The sequence below is a fragment of the Triturus cristatus genome, chromosome 5_2 (assembly GCF_964204655.1).
Source record: "Triturus cristatus chromosome 5_2, aTriCri1.1, whole genome shotgun sequence".
In the NCBI taxonomy this organism is placed as follows: Eukaryota; Metazoa; Chordata; class Amphibia; order Caudata; family Salamandridae; genus Triturus; species Triturus cristatus.
Window position 1 is genome coordinate 467,403,765 of NC_140588.1, and position 14,189 is coordinate 467,417,953.

At 46.5% G+C, this 14,189-nt stretch overlaps 1 protein-coding gene across 3 annotated transcripts in view; it reads right to left on the reverse strand.

Moving 5' to 3' along the window:
- The window catches only part of CDK13 (cyclin dependent kinase 13), an 807,643-nt gene that overhangs the window by 283,148 nt on the left and 510,306 nt on the right, over window positions 1-14,189 (reverse strand). The gene's annotated exons all lie outside the window — the stretch shown is intronic.

Consider the following 14,189-nt stretch of genomic DNA (forward strand, 5'->3'; position numbering starts at 1 on the left):
GGGAAGGTCCTGGTGAAAAGGACTCCCTTCAGCAGATGCTATCGCTTTATCCACCATTTGATGGAATCCTGGCTTACTGTGGGAGAAGCACAAGGTCCTCCCAACGACCTGATATTTGCGACCACTGGTCCTCTAGAAACTGCTGCAAAGGACGCATGTGCAGTCTTTCGTTTGGGTTGATAAAGATGCAGGATGCCATCGAGCCCAAAAGAAGGGAAACATGCCTCACTGAGGGATAAGAATGGAGGAGTTTACAGCACTTTTCATGGATTGAGGATAACCTCTCCTCCAAAGGACACACGCTTGCTCTTGCGGTATCCAAAGAAGTCCATAGGTAGTGAATCTTTTGGGTTGGACTGAAGATCGACTTCTTGTACTTGTGACGAAAAGCTGCAACTACTTCCATGCAGTTTGAGAACGTGCGGGGAGCTGATATGAGCCCAAACAGGAGGACTTTGAACAGGAAATGTTGAGGCGCTACTTGAAAGCGCAGAAATTTCCGATGATTTCTGGAAATCGGCACGTGAAAGTAGGCGTCCTGCAGGTCTATGGAGCACATCCAGTCCCCATGGTTTAGTTGAGGGAAGATTTGGTGCAGTGCCAACATCCGAAATTTCTCTTCGCGGATAAATTTGTTCAAGAGCCTCCAGTCAAGTATTGGTCAGTACTCTTGGATAGGACCTCTTTTCCGTACCAGAAAGTAGCAGGAATAAATTCCCCGCCTTTGTTGCGGAGAAGGGACTGCTTCTACTGCTTCTTTCTGCAGTAGGATGTTCACTTCCGCCTGTAACTAGTAGTGATGTTGGAAATACGTTTGAGGTAGGGATTTGAATCTGTTCGAATAACCATTCTAAACAATATTCAGTACCCACGTGTCTTTTGTTATCTTTCTCCCCTCATCCAGGCGAAACAGAATACCTCCCCCCACCGGAGTGGGTAACGGGGATGGGAGAAGCCAGGGCTTATTGCTTTGCAGGTTGCTTCACTGTGAAAGATGCGTGACTTGCAGCTCCCCCTTCTCGTCCTGGTCTTCGCTGATGGTAATGAGACCTGGGTTGATGCTGTTGTGTCGACCAGTGAGGGGTTTGAACCCTCTATTGGAAATACCAACGGTCATATGGTCGCTACTTGCGTCGCAAGTCCTTTTGTTTCTCAAGGCTGACCGCTTTTAAAGTGTCCAACTCAGACTTCATATTGGACATCATCATCGGCATGAGTACCAAATAAGGAAGTGCCATTAAAAGGAAGATTAATTCTCCTTTGTGCAGCTGGTTTCAGACCAGTGAGACTCAACCAGGCTGAGCGTCTGGCGCAAATGCCATGAGTAGCCATGCGCACCCTGATACGATGCGTCCGCAGCTGCACTAATTACCTGGCTTGCAACCAGATTCCCCCACTGCCGCCACTATGACTGAATCTGGAGGGGGGTCCGCTCTAAGGAACGGAGGGTCCTGGTCCAGGGCCTTGTACTTTTTCGAAATATGTGGGGGAGCTGAACCCACTGTAGCCGGAGTCAGAAAAGTCTGCATCGCTGGTTCAAGCAGACCCGGAACCAAAGGCAGTATGGGCCTCACTGAGGATCTGTGATACAGGGTTTCAAATATAACCGACAAAGAGGTAGTCGGTACCGACATACCAATGTTCAACTTGCTGGCACCCCTGCATAGAACCTCATTAAAAGTCCCTATGTCATCGACTGGAGACACTCTGGCTGGAGGTGTAGCAGACGGGGCTGGTGAATAGTCTCTCATAGCTGATCTTGGGGACGTGGACCATGACGGAGACCTTCATCTACTTCTTTTTGGAGTGGAGGAGGGGCGAGATATAGCCAGTCTATGAGGTGTCCTGGATCGTGAATGGCGAGCTGAAGGAGACCTAGAACTCCTTGGAGATGTTCTCATGGATACTGTAGGTGGAGGACCAGCAGAGACTCTGGAGGGAGAGTATGTTCGAGAAAAATCCGAGCCAGGTTTTGTGTGTGGAATCTTCCAATGTCGGATACTCTCTAGCCACCATGGCAAAAGTTTGACAGGGGGTGTGTTTTTCCGCAACCGGAAATCCTTCTGGCGTGATTTGCACTATATGGATGCCAGGAGAAGAAGAAACTTCCCTAGACGTCGATCTAGGCCTTTCTGACTCCGCAGATCTTCTCAGGGACATTTCTCCCCTGACCTTATCTTTCGACGACCGGACATACCTTGATAGTAACCTTTCCACAGACGAAATAGCACTCGCGATATGCACACTACATCCAGGTAAGGCCCTGGGACCAAACGGCATCCCTATTGAACTTTATACACTTCGACCAGACAAATTGGCTCCATACCTAAAAGCCATGTATGAGGAAAGCCTCAAGAGAGGATTGTTTCGCACAGACCAAAGGACTGCTACTATTGTCACTATTCATAAAGAATGCAAACCTAAAACAGACTGCGCCTCCTACCGCCCTATCTCGCTTTTAAACGCTGAACCTAAAATCCTAGCCAAATTACTAGCTAACAGACTAGTCATAGGCAACCTTGTACATCCTAATCAATCTGGCTTTATGCCACGTAGGAACACTGCATTAAACCTGCGCAGGGTCCATGGCGTTTTGGGTAGGGCAATCACATACTAGAACAGGCTACTATTGTCTCTCTGGATGCCACCATGGCATTTGATAACGTCGAATGGCACCACCTCTTCGCTGTTCTCGCAAAGATGGGATTTGGCCCTGGCTTTATTGAGTGGGTGCCACTCCTATACTGCGAACCTATGGCTCAAGTAATAGTAAACAACAAAATATCGGGCACCTTTATACTCAGTCGAGGGACTCGACAGGGATGTCCTCTTTCCCCCTTGCTATTCGCACTTGCCCTAGAACCCCTCGCGGCGTGGATCTGGAGAGACCCAGTCATTCATGGAATGCGCTGGTCCTCAGATTGGGAAGATCGTATTTCCCTCTACTCTGATATCCTACTATACCTTACGTCCCACAAAAAGTCCCCGATTGCTGTTCTCGATATTCTGGCCATCTTTGGTAGCTACTCCGGGTTCAGTATTAATTGGCAAAAATCCCTCCTTTATGTCCTCCGGTGTGAACCCCCTCCGATACCACCAAATTGTCCAATACAAACTGTCACAGATTATTTTAAATACCTGGGAATATTTATCTCTCTAGATCAGACGCTCCGTTATTCCCGTAACCTCATCCCCCCCACTGCAAAGACTCAAACGAGACATTGCGAATTGGAAGTCACTTCCTCTCTCAATGTTGGGCAAGGCGGCCCTTTTTAAAATGTCATTGCCCAGATTTTTGTACGTGCTACAAAATTCAGCTGACCCTGTTACTAACTCATACTTCAAAGAAATAGAAGGGCTCCAGTGCGAGCTTCTGTGGGACGGTAAACCGCGTGTCGCCTTGCACAAACTCACACTAAACTGGTATAAATGGGGGATTAGTTTGCCAGATATTAATAAATATTATTGGGCTGCACATCTGGCAGCCATCAATCACGGTATCTATGGCTGCCTGGATGACCCGGAATTCAATATGGAACCCAGGAGGTGTCTAGAATCGAGTGCTTTACTCCCAACCGGGAAAATACCCACTCACGGGACCCACCAAACATGCAATTGATGTCTGGCACTAAGCCAACAAATCGCTCGGATGGGATCAAAAACTTACACTAGCAACGCCCCTATGGGATTCTCAGAGGCTGGGTGAACTGTGGAAATCAAAGTGGGAGCTAATAGGTATCTCGCGTCTAAAGGACCTCTGGGATAAGGGTGAAGTGAAATCCTTTGCCATGCTCTAGCACCAGTATGAGTTGGCAGAATCGGAACGGTTCCGGTATCTACAAGTCCGACATGCTCTCCAGTCGACTTTACCCAAAGGGTCCTCCCCACGTGACGCTTCCCCACTAGAGGACAGGATACTTGACGGACATTTGCCTGGGAAAACTGTTTCCCCTCATATATAAAAAACTCAAACATGGAAGACCCCCTCCGCACACTGCGGGAAAAATGGGTCAGAGACGGCATTGAACTAGATGATGAAGAGTGGCAAGAGGCTGTTTCCTCCCCTAAAACGGTCGCAATCCCAGCGCGGCTCCGATTAATACAATTTAAAATCCTCCACAGAATCTACATCACGGGGCTTCAACTACTGCACATGGGGGTATCCAAGTATGAGAATTGTAGAAGGGGTTGTACTCAACTGGGTACTTTCATGCATATAATCTGGCACTGCGAACCTATCCAACGTTACTGGCAGGAGGTGCATGAAGTGATCAGTGAAGTTCTGACAGTTGCTCTACGCCCAGAGGCGCGCAGGTGCCTTTTAAATATCTGGGAACCCACTGACCTTAACTCTTAAACAGTTCAATGGGTTACACTTGGACTTATGGTAGCCAAGAGGTACATTGCGCAGCTCTGGGGAGCCACCCAAGCCCCCACAATAGCAGACTGGAAGAAAGACCTTGACTGGCGTATGCACAGGGAAAAGACAATCTACATAGCTCGCAGCTGCCCCCCCAAATGGTCTAAGATCTGGGACTCCTGGAACGCGTATCGTGGTAATATTTGTGTCCCGTCCCGTAATATTGTCTGTGATGATGCCCCTTCTCCATGACATCCAATGTAATATCCTATTGTATTTGTGATTGTATTTAGTTTCCACTGTGCTTTTAAAATGTCCTATTCACTGTACTGTAAGTTTATGTCGATACATGTTAATAAAAAGATATACAAAAAAATAAACATTGTTAGAAAACAACTGAAAAAGTTGCCAGTAGTCAAGAAACGTATTGTAAAGATAGATAGGATAGAAATAAACCACATTCTGACTAGAATAATCAAAAACTGATGACGTCAATGCTCCAGGATCCTCACAGGAGCCAGAAAAAAGAATTGACCCGTCACCTGTGGTGCATGATGGGAGCAGGGAGCTCCTGGAGATCTTAAAGGCATGGTTTCCAGGTTCTTGGAATTCAATTTTTTTTTTAATGCGGTTTCAAAACATACAACAGACACTTCGAGTACGCGTCAACAACCCCCCCGCGTGACAACATAGTACAATCAGCTTTTGCAAGATACAAGAAGATATACCTATGCAGTACTATGTTACAAGCTCTTTTACATTTTGAGACTAATATATCTAAGCCACTCCTATGTCGGCATGGACATCATTGGCCGTTGACAACAGATATGCTGCGAGTGGGGCCCAAATGTCCTTGGGCCTAGACGATGTGGCAGTTCCTTGGCATAAAACGACAGCTGATCTCTGCAAAAAACAACGTCCTTCAACCAATTTTTAAATTTGGGTAATTTTTCACTGTCCCAGGTCTGCGCCACCTTTCTGTTTTTTTAGTAAAAATGCAATCAGCACCAGACATCTATTCTCTGTCTTCAGAGGCTTCACAAGCCCCAGCAAACACATCTGCGGTGTACAGCTCACCTCTTCCAAGAGCATTTCAGTCAGAGCATGTGGCCAACACCCAGAACCCATGCACCCTGTTGCACATATTTTTGTAACTGTAGAGGAGCAGAATAACAGTTGAGGCACATATTTAAAGTGCATTATGAGCAAATTCCAGTTGGCAGTCAGCAGTCGTGTCACAGAGCAATTGAATTCCCAGTCCTCGTCCTTGAGAGTGATCCCCAGTGTTGTTTCCCACCGCCCCCTTGCTTTACTGGAAATAGGTGCAGTTTCCGCTTACATAGCATTGTACGGCCTAGTGACTAATTTAACTCGTTAGGGGCCTGCCAATAAAAAGTGCAGAGGCCTCAGGGCTATTGTCTCTGCAGGGTGCCTATCATTAAAAGCCTTAAGTGCCTGTAATATGTGAACACTGTCATTGGTGAACTGGGATGTCGATCGTGTATGGCAGCCATCGTGACAAAGGTGCCTTCCGGGTATGCATCACCCATTGTAACTATACCCATTCCCGCTAGTGTTTCCAATGCTAGTTTGTCTTGTGCCACAGAAATGCTACAATGATGTGCCAGTGGGAGCGCTGGTGCATATGTAGGGTGCCCACTCGGCTCGCCATTACACGCCATGCCTGTGCCGTGCAGTCCACAGTGCACATTTCCTTAGAGGGATAGTTGGTACGTGCCTTCGACAACAATGCCACAATTTGGTCTGGAAACATATCAGCCTCCACCGCTACATGGGGCAGAAAAGGAGGGGGATAAAACCAATAGTGTGCAAATTGAGGCTGTGCACACAAATAATACATCTACAAATCTGGAGCAGCAAAACCCCCCTGCGAATACGGTCTTGAGAGTTCTCCAGCTGCACCTGGATTTCCAGCCTGCCCAGACTAAACAAATTAGCACTGAACGCAGCCTGGCAAAAAAGAACCCAGATAGTTTAATAGGAACATTAGTGAAGAGCTACAGAAATCTAGTGAGAATGACCATCTTTATCACTGCGATTCTGTCAGCCAAAGATAAATGTAATCCATCTATTCACCTGCTCTTCTGTGGAGATAAACACTCTACCAAATTTTTCCTTCAGCACCATCTCTGTGTCATGGTACACACACACCCCAGGTGAATGTTGACACAAAGGATGTCACAGGCATACTTGCAGGTTGTCTTAACCCATATACACAAGGGCTGGTTGACCCAGACCAAGCTGGATTTACACCGGAGATGAGCTGTAGGGACAACACTAGAAGGCTCTTAAACCTCATTGATAAAGTGGGTCGCTCCCGACCCGTGTTACTTATGTCAACCAATGAAGAAAAGGCATTCAATCGTGTGCACTGGCCTTTTCTTCTGCTAGTAGTGGACGGGGCAGGCCTGAGCACTTAATTTTAGCAATAGATGTGAAGCAGCTACACAAAGCCCATGGAGAAGGTGGGAGTTAATAGACTGTCCTTACAAGCTTTCGAAATAGCAAGGGGCAATCAGCCGGGCTGCCACCTGTTCCTACTCTTATTTGCCCTATACATGGAGCCCATAGCGGAAAAGATATGAATGAATACGCCAATCAGAGGCATCTCTATAGGCCACCAAGAGCAGAAAATAGCTCTGTATGCAGATTATGTTATGGTCACTCTCACCCAGCAAAGCACTACCCTGCCATCACTCTTGAAGGAGCATAAAGCGTTTGGCAGAGTATCTAGCTTCAAAGTTGCAGGCCCTCAATCTCACAATCCAACAGAGTGAAAGAGCTAAGCTAGAACGCCTCTTCTACCTTGCCATGGGCAACTCAATGGGAGTCGAACCTAGGCCTAAAAATATGCCCCTCAGTAGAGAAAACTGCAGAATGCTGTTAAACTGACTTGCTGGCTACAGGTAGCTCCGATCTACAAAACAGGAGAAGTAGAAACATTTCCTGACTGTGCAAGACAGCTGTGATAACAAGCATTGGTAACGCATCGGTTTCGCCTATGTAATGAATAAAGCGCTGTTTTCATCAATCATCGTCTGGCAGAAGGAAAGAGCTCCCTGACAGATAACTCCAGAGTGGAGAGGATGTGGCACAAAGGTCAGAGCTGCTGACTCGTGAGCTGTGAAAGGAAAATGCTACTTACCCAGTATGCATCTGTTCTTGGCATATAAAGCTGTAGGTTCATATGAGTTAGCATAGATCTCCATCTGGTGTTGGGCCCGGATGTTTGCACTTTGGTTTTCTTCAGAGAAGACTTTGTAGTCACAAGGTAGGGGACTGCTCCTGATAGTGCGCATGGGCATCGACTCCATCCCCAGATTGTTTTGCCGTGAGCGTGATGGAGTTAGTAAGAGTAGAAAGCGATGTCCATGTATAGTGTATTCAAGTAAGATAATACTGCAACAGGTAAAGGTACACAGGGAGGCGGGTGGGTGCATTTGATTCTACAGCTTTATATGCCAAGAACAGATGCATACTGGGTTAGTAGCATTTTCCGTTGGAGGCATATGAGATGTAGATCATATGCGTTAGCATAGACTATATAGCAGTTATCTTCCCAGCAGTGGCTAACCTGTATCTGTTGCAGTGGTTTGAAATAGTGTTCTGAAAACTGCCTGGCCCACACTAGCTTGCTGTTTTGCCAACACATCTACACAATAGTGCTTTGTAAATGTGTGTGGTGTAGACCATGTTGCAGCCTTGCAGATGTCATCTAAGGGTATGTTCCCTAAAAATGCCATAGAAGCCCCTAGTTTGCGTGTAGAGTGGGCTCTACGGGGAATTGTTAAGTTGCGTTTAGCCTTGAGGTAGCATATTTGGATGCATTTAACTATCCACCGTGCAATACCTGTTTTTGAAATGAGATTGCGTTTTTGTGGTGGGGAAAAAGCAACAAAGTTTTTTAGTTTTCCTAAAAGATTTGGTTAAACAACATAATAAAGTATGGCTCTTATCACATCTAACGTGTGAAGAGCACGTTCTGCTACTGAGTCTGGTTGAGGAAAAAACACTGGTAACTCAACAGACTGGTTGAGGTGAAAGGCAGAAACAACTTTGGGTAAAAGTTTTGGGTTAGTTCTAAGAACCACGTTATTGTGGTGAATTTGTAAAAATGATTCTTGTATGGTTAGTGCCTGGAGCTCACCAACTCTTCTAAGAGATGTGATAGCTATAAGGAAGGTTACCTTCCAAGTCAGAAACTGTAGTTCGCATTAATGCAAAGGCTCAAATGGCGGGCCCATGAGTCTTGTAAGGACTATGTTAAGATTCCACACGGAGAAGGTATAAGTCTAGGATGAATGATTCTTTTGAGTCCTTCCATAAAAGCTTTGATAGCGGTTACCCGAAACAAAGACAAGTGTTGTCCGTTTTGTAGGTAAGCCGCTATTGTGACAAGATGTAATCGTATAGATGTAAATGCTAAGTTAGCACGTTGTAAATGTAACAGATAGCAAATTATATTTTGAGTAGAAGCATCTAACTGATCGATTTTATTGTTAGTACAATAAATGACTAATCGTTTCCATTTTGCTGCATAGCATGCTCTTGTGGTAGGGCGTCTAGCATCTAATGACGTCCATGCAGTCTGGAGGGAGATTAAGGTAGCCAAACTATGATTTCAGGTGCCAGATCGCAAGGTTGAGTTGTCTGCGATCTGGATGTCTTATCTCTCCCTGGTACTGAGTGAGAAGCTTTGGAGAGAGGTGTAACTTTTGATGAGGAACTACTGATAGTTCCAAAAGGTTGTGTACCATGGTTGTCGAGCCCATGTGGGAGCAACTAGGATCATTGTGAGGGAATGTTGCTTGAGCTTCCGAACCACTAATGGAATTAGCGGGAGAGGTGGAAAAGCGTAAGCAAATTTCCCTGACCAATTCATCCATAGTGCATTGCCTTTAGACAATGGGTGTGGATACCTGAACGCGAAGTTTTGCCATTTTGCGTTGAGGTGTGTGGCGAACAGATCTATTGCTGGGTAGACCTACATCTGGAAGAATGGGAGGAGTACTTGAGAATGTAGTTCCCATTCGTGAATCTGCTGTCTTTGACGACTGAGCAGATCTGCAATCAGATTGTTTAATCCTGGGAGATGTTCTGCAGGGAGATATATCTTTTGTCCATCTCCATATGCTTTGAGCTAGGTATGTGTCCCCCCTTGTTTTTGTATGTAGTACATTGCGGTCATATTGTCTGTACGGACTAGGACAGCCTTGCCTACTATGTGCAGTTAAAAAGTTTTTAATGCGAGAAAAATCGCTAGCAGCTCCAGATGGTTTATGTTGAGTTGCTTTTGTTGTAGTGTCCATATGCCTTGAATGGTATATTGTTGAAGATGAGCTCCCCAACCAGTGAGGGCTGCGTCTGCTGTGAGTACTATCTGTGGAACCAAGTCGAGGAATGGCAGCCCCTTGGAAAGTAGAGTGTGGCCGTCTACCAACACCAGAACCGTTAACTGACCTCGAGCCTGGTTCCACTGACGTGCTAAGCATTCTTGTAGGGAACGCATTTGGAGTCTTGCGTAAGGAACTATTGAATGCAAGACGCCATCATTCCTATCAACGGCATAAACACTCGTGCTGGTAGTGAGTGCTGCTTTTTTTAACATGCATTTACCTCTGACACCATTGATCACAGTTATATCTTTTCTCAGTAAGCCTGTTTAATGACTGCGAGTTTTAAGTCAATTATTACAATCTCTGATTTTTGAAACAGAAAGAACACTTCATTTCGCAACACACATGTCCTTTACATAAAACAGTGAATATTATTTACATTTTGTACAGTGACTTAATGACATATCACGAAACATGAATAAAGTACTTTAAACAAACGGAGAAATTATTTCACTACAGTAATAAGGTGTCCACTTTTGTAAGTCTTGGGAACTCAAACTAATTGGCTCCTCAACATTAACTTTTTAATGTGGTCCTGAGCAGAGTCAGAGAGAGATGTATCGTAGTAATTCAAGAGAGCAATGAACTGGATTGTTGTTTTTGCTCTCCAGGGAACACTGGTGTCTAATTTTTTATCCCGAACGTGTCTGGATCTCTGCTAGCCAACGCGTTTCGACCTGTGTCGTATTGGACCTATATTTTGTTCATAAGGTCTTCGTCAGGGCTGTTATGTAGTTCCGGTGGGACATCTTTTTCACTCAGTTGTAGGTTGCTGTATTAGTTGATTCTTGGGGTAAAGGAATGGCATGTGTTTCTGATCCAATCTTGCTTATTGTGGCTAGTTTCTCTTGCTGTTGGTGGGGTACCGGCTTCCTGTTGGTTCGGCGTTTCCTTCCTCCACGGCAATTGGGAAAAGCTTAGTGAGTGCTGCAGTAGAAACTGTATTAGTGTTTGCATGTTGCGTATTCTGACTGGGTTGGGGTACGATAGAGCTTTGCAAGTGTCTATTGCGGCTCCTAGGTACTCTTGCGTATTGGAGGGTTGAAGATGAGACTTGGGGAGGTTGACAGTGAATCACAAGTCATGAAGCAGCTGAACTGTTTTGTGAGTGTGATGTATGCAGCTGTGTTGTGACTTGGCTTTTATTAGCCAGTCGTCTAAGTGAGGGAAGACGTGAATGCGTTGTCTTCTTAAATGAGCTGCGACTATTGATAGGCACTTGGTGAAGACTCTTGGTGCTGCAGTTACCCTGAATTGGTATTGTTGTCCGTTCACCACAAACCTGAGATATTTCCTGCAAGGGTGGAAAGAAAGTCGCCTTGCTGAAGAAATGGGAGCACCTGCTGAAGGGTGATCATGTGGAAGTGGTACGATTGAATGTAGAGGTTTAGTTGTCTTAGGGCCAATATGGGCCTGAGGCAGCCGTCCTTTTTTGGAATCAAAAAGTATAGGGAGTATACTCCCGTCCCTTCAAGACGTATTGGGACCGGTTCTATTGCATGTTTGTGTAACAGAGAGAACCTCTTGTTTTAACAGGGCGAGATGTTCTGCTGACATTGCACGCTGTTTCTGAAGGATTGTTGGTGGAGTGCTGGTAAGTTCCAAGCAATCACCATGTTGGATAATTTGTGTTACCCACTTGTCTGTGGTGATCAAATTACAGACAGGTAGGAACTGTGAGAGACGTTAAGTGATCGGGGGTAGTGTAGGGAAGTCATTGTTTATTGGCAGGGGAAGTGCGGGTGGAATTGCCTCTGCCTCGCCCCTTGTTATTTCCCCTGAAGTCTCCTCGAAAATAACCTCTGGAGGAGGTGGGATTGGTTGTTTTTATAAGAGGAGGAGGGAGTCTCGGATGACACGGTTTTTGAGCCGCCTCTATAAAAGGAGTGGCGAAAGGAACCCCTGCTGGAAGGTAATTGCAGGGCCCCCATCTTTTCAAGTGAAGTGTCGACTCTTGGCCCAAAAAGATGCTCTTTATCAAAGGGCTGATTGAGTATTAAGGATTGGACCTCCTGCTTGAATCCAGAGATTCGAAGACCAGCGTGCCTGCGTAATAATATGCTGGTGTTGATGGCACGAGATGCTGTGTCTGTTGCATCCAGTGCACATTCTATGGAAGCGTTGGTGATAAGCTTCCCTTCTTGAATGAGGTTGTTAGCTTTTGTTTTGTACTCCGGCAAGTGTTAGAAAAACTCGTCCAACTTATCATAGTGAGCTCTGTCGTAGCGTGCTAACAGGGCCTGAGCATTGTCGATTCACCAACGGTTAGCAACCTGTGAGGTAACTTGTTTGCCTGATGCAGCTATTAATTTAGACTCCTTATCAGGAGGAGGGGCGTCGCCTGTAGTTTGGGAATTAGCTCTTTTGCAGGCGCTCGATACGACAAGAGAGTCTAAGGGCAACTGTCCACTAATATATGCAGGGTCTGTAGTAGCAGGCTTGCACTTTTTATCCACTCTAGGGGTCAGTATTCTGGCTCGGACTAGGTCCTTAAAGACCTCGTCTATGTGTTTGATCATGCCCTTGAGCATGGGTAAAGTATTAGTGGACTTCTGTGAATGTGTGAATGTCTCCACAAGAAAATCTTCCTCTAGAGGGTCTGAGTGTAGCTCCACCCCGTGTTATTGAGCAGCCATGTTAATAATCCGTACAAAGCCTATATTGTCATCAGGTGGGGAGGGTCTGGAGGGATACAGGTCAGGGTTATTAGTGTGCTCCGGGTCTTTATTGTAATCTTCCCATGGATCAGTGTCATGTGGAATGTCTTGTGGTATGTCCTGATCCTCGTCCCCATCCCCGTCCCTATAATCATCCTGTGGTTCAGGTGAAAATGGGGGTGGTGGTGAATTGGATGGTGTGATTAGTATATGTGGGTTATGTGGAAGAGAAGGAGGTATGTAAGGGGCAGAAGGGTTAGTACCCATATCCTCCATTTTCAGAGTACTAGGACAGTCATCTGAGAGATGCAGCTTTCGTTTTTTGTAAGAGTGGCTGTAAGATGTCCAGTTTTGGGATCGATACTGAGTCTTTTCTGTTTTGGGACCAAACAGTCTTCGGATGGAAATTCCTTGGAAGGAGCGTCTTTCCTTAGAAATGGGTTTCAGCGGGTGAGAAGGATGACTCAAGACTCGACGTCTAGTCAGGGAAGGTTTTATTTTGGAATAGTCCCTTTTTGTAGGCGCAGCCAGATGGTTTTAAACCGGTAGGGGGTTGTAGCCTCAAGGGGAACAAGTCTCTGCCTCCTGTCGGGGATTTGTGGCTCCGGATCTCTTGATGCTTCGTCTCTTGGTCAGTTGAGGAAGAATAGATGACTCCGAGGTGCCGTCAACCCAAAAGAGAGACAGAAGCATAGGCGATGGTCAATAAACAATCTCTCTCGATTCTCACACGGGGACGGGGAAGTGAGGACAACACTCTGGTGCGAATTATGCTACGGCCGGTGTGAAATGGGATCAGTGCAAATGAGGAAGGGGATAGTTTGGATACAATCGAGTCGGCGAGCGGTGTTATCTTAGGTTTCCGCCTTCTCCCGCCCCAGCCCGTGAAACGGTCACGTACCTGGGTTAGCCACGCTCCTCCGTGGGCGCGGCTCGGCGGTACGTGGTTGCGGAGTCCTCCTGTCTCCGGCTTCTCCACCTTCTGCGGCCTTCCTCGCTCCTCCTGGCGGCCTCGTTCTCCGTGTTCTCTGTAATCCTTCTCACGTCCTTCGTTCTCCAGTTCTCCCGCTCCGGTGTTCATCCACACTCCGCTATGTTCTTCGTGCGGTCTTATTGGCTGCTGACCTGTGGTGTCATCATACGGGGTGGGGTTGTCCGGGAGGTCATCCCAGTTAAAGGGGAAGGCGTCTGTTTTTGTTGTGCCCTCGATTCTTGAAGCTGTCCATTCGTCTTCCTGCAGAGTATAAAACATAGGGTCCGTGAAACCCCGAGCCTCCCACCACTCAGCCCCTTGTTGAATGTCCTCCCTGCTCTCCTTGTGACAGGGTGGAAGATTTATGAGGGTTTCAGTGCGCCGAATGTTCCGAGTCCGAATTCTTACTTTTGTCTTTAGAACCTGAATCTTTCGGAGGGGGATGTTTCGGCTTCAAGTGTTTTGGTGTGGAGGTTGACGGTTCAGAACTTTTAGGTGCCGAGGATTAAGGTGTGGGCAATTTCGGCTCTGAAGCTTTTTTCGACTCCGAGGCCTTCGGTGCTGAAGGTGTCTTCTGTGCCGGAGATGTAGGGAGTGGCACAGGAGGCGGCTTATGTTTCGGTGCCGAAGGTGGTGTCTCGGCACCGGAATGGGGCCGGCTTGAGCCCTAGCCGGAAGGCTTATCCTTATGTTTAGTAGCCAGGCCAGAGGGCACGGTATTTGAAACTTTTTGTTGGCGTCTGCCCGAGCTCGAGAGCAGCAGTGATGCCGGAGCCTTAGGT